This window comes from Poecilia formosa, unplaced genomic scaffold (assembly GCF_000485575.1).
Source record: "Poecilia formosa unplaced genomic scaffold, Poecilia_formosa-5.1.2 Scaffold26, whole genome shotgun sequence".
Lineage (NCBI taxonomy): Eukaryota > Metazoa > Chordata > Actinopteri > Cyprinodontiformes > Poeciliidae > Poecilia > Poecilia formosa.
Genome location: NW_006799965.1, coordinates 688,875 through 691,582, shown reverse-complemented (window position 1 = coordinate 691,582; position 2,708 = coordinate 688,875). Strand labels below are relative to the sequence as shown.

The 2,708-nt window shown below is 32.8% G+C and overlaps 1 protein-coding gene across 7 annotated transcripts in view; it reads right to left on the bottom strand.

The window, feature by feature from the left end:
- LOC103135512 (uncharacterized) overlaps window positions 1-2,708 on the bottom strand; it is a 23,982-nt gene that overhangs the window by 2,019 nt on the left and 19,255 nt on the right. The gene's annotated exons all lie outside the window — the stretch shown is intronic.

Here is a 2,708-nt window from a genome sequence, read left to right as displayed (position 1 = left end):
CACGTCGTCCATCAGGTGAATGTCTACTGCTCCTCCCAAAAATCCAAAACACTGGGTTCCATTTTTTCTGCCATCACAGGAAGTTTTCACAGCTTAAAGGAAGAACAAGAATAATGATAAATAGTGTGTTTATTTATTTTTATATTTTTAATTAAAGGATTCTATTAGCCACTTTAACATTTCTAATACGAGGCACTGCATTTCTCACACATCACTATGACTTTAAGTGTTTAGTATCAAACAGCAGAGTTTGAAACAACAAAAAGGTAAACTGATTTAAAGCAGCTTTCTCTTTAAACAGACCCCAAGCAACAAATAATATTTAATATGATGTCTTCAAAACTATACATACTAAAAAGACAAATCATCATTCATTCAAAAATCAAAGTTTCTTCAGTTCATTACCAACATAGTAGGTGATGGAAAACCTACTGATTTTTTTACATTTTTGTTTGGTTAAGACAAATGAATTTTGTTTTTTCAAGGATTGTCAAATCTTGTGATCATAGTAAAATGTTTTTTTTCAAGCTTTTGCTTGTTGCAGATATCCATAAAGTTGATAAGAATTTATGTTTCATTTGATATTGTTTGTAAAAACCAATAATAAAAATAACTTTCAAAGATTAAATAAACTCAACAAATAAATGTAAGTTAACTAGATTTAGCCTCTGAAAACTGGATCCTAACTCAAATAAATTTTAAGTGCAATTATGTAATGTTTTGACTTAAAGTTTTATGCTAAATTTTTAATAAATAAAATGAATAGTAAAAATCATCTATGCATTTTTATAAAATAACCACTATATTTCTTTCCTTTTATCAACCAATTCACATTCTGCTAACGAGCCTGAACTGAAACACTTGAACATATTTAAATCATATAACAAGTTTGGAACATTTCTGTTTTTATATTAAGTGTATATTTTCCCATGAAATTATACTAATTTGATTAACAAGCCATACAATCAAAATTTATGGAGTGTCGTGAAACCTGGTTGGGCCTGATTGAGATCTTATCAGGACACACAGAAAAAGGGTCACAGAAGCCTGGAGGCAACAAGTAATTTAGTATTATGATTTAATGTTGATTGAAAATTATGTAATCTCGGTTTAAATGTACTATGAATTAATGTTGATTATGAGTTATGTGATTTTGGTTTGAAAGTAATAAGGAATCTTGACTTAATGAGAAAAATCATAAATGGATAAACGTAATGACTACAAGTTAAGTGTAAATCACATAATGTAAGTATTTTACCACGTCATTCATATATAACAGAATAAATTTGGTGCCCGGTGAAAAGTTGAAAAACTCACCATGAGCGACTTGGAGCGACATCAGTAAGAATCCAACGACGGCTCTCATCTTTACTCACAGATTCACTCAGCAGCTGCCAGATTTTGTGATATCTTATCCAGAATGTAACATTTACATTTTATCCTGAACAACCTGCTGTGTGTCCTGTTAGTGATCAGCAACAGAGGAGAACTGGCAAAAACCTTGTTTATATCAAACAACTGTACTGTTCATGTTTTTAACTCACTGAGACGAGGAAAGGAAGTGATGTGAGTCTTACTTCCCCTTTTAACCAACAACAAGTCTTTGCTTGTGTGTTGAAGTGAGAGGAAGAAAAAGAAAATGTTCAAACGGGTTTTGAGAAATAATTTTATTCAGGTTTCTTTATAGTAAAGCTTTGATGAATTGAAAAAAAATTAAAAAGGAGTATCCATTCAAATGTTGTTATTGTAACCGTATAAAAGTCACAAATAATATTATAACACAATTAATGACGGTAATTTTGAATCAACATTTGATAAATATCTTCTCTGGCTTTAGGACCCATGGTAAGCCGTCTGATTCCTTATAATTTGTAACTCTTGTGCCTGTAATTAAGGACAAAATTAGCAAAGTTGGTAGCCTTAATGACTACAAAGCAATAGCGTTAGCTAGTGTGATATCTAAAGTGTTATTAGTCGTCCCAATCAGCTTATTAGTACAACAGATAATCAATTTGGTTTCAAAGCCAAGTTGGGAACAGATTTTTATATTTATGACCTGAAAGAGGCAGTAAAAGCATATCTAAGAAAAATTAATCTGTTGTAATTGGGTTTATTGATTCCTCTGAGGCTTTTGATCGGGTCAATCAACACAAGTTGTTTGATAAATTAAAACAGAGAAATGTTCCAGATGTTATTGTAATAATTTTAGTTTACTGGTATTCTAACCAGAAGATGCATGTAAAATGGGGCAATGACGTCTCTGCCTCTTTTGATGTGATGTGTGTCAGGATGGGCTTCTTTCACCTGCCCTGTTTAACTTGTACATGGATGACCTGTCAAAAGAAATGAACCTCTGTAAAACTGGATGTATGACTGGTGATCCTCTGGTCAGTCACTTTATGTGTGCTGATGCCCTGGCTGCCCTCTGACTCAGCAGTGTAGGTTTCCAGCAGTTACTGAATATCTGCTCTGATTATGGGTTGAGATATGATGTGCAGTACAATGCTAAGAAAACTGTTGTGCTAATATGTAGGATTAAAACAGATGAAGAACTTTGTTTTCTTGATTTTCTTCTGTGGAGACAAACGTTAAATGTTTGCTCCAAAACTAAACACCTGGGTCACTACATCACAGACCAGCCCTGTAATGATGACGATGATGGTCACATTTATCGCCAGTGTCGGATATTTTGTGCCCAGACAAACATT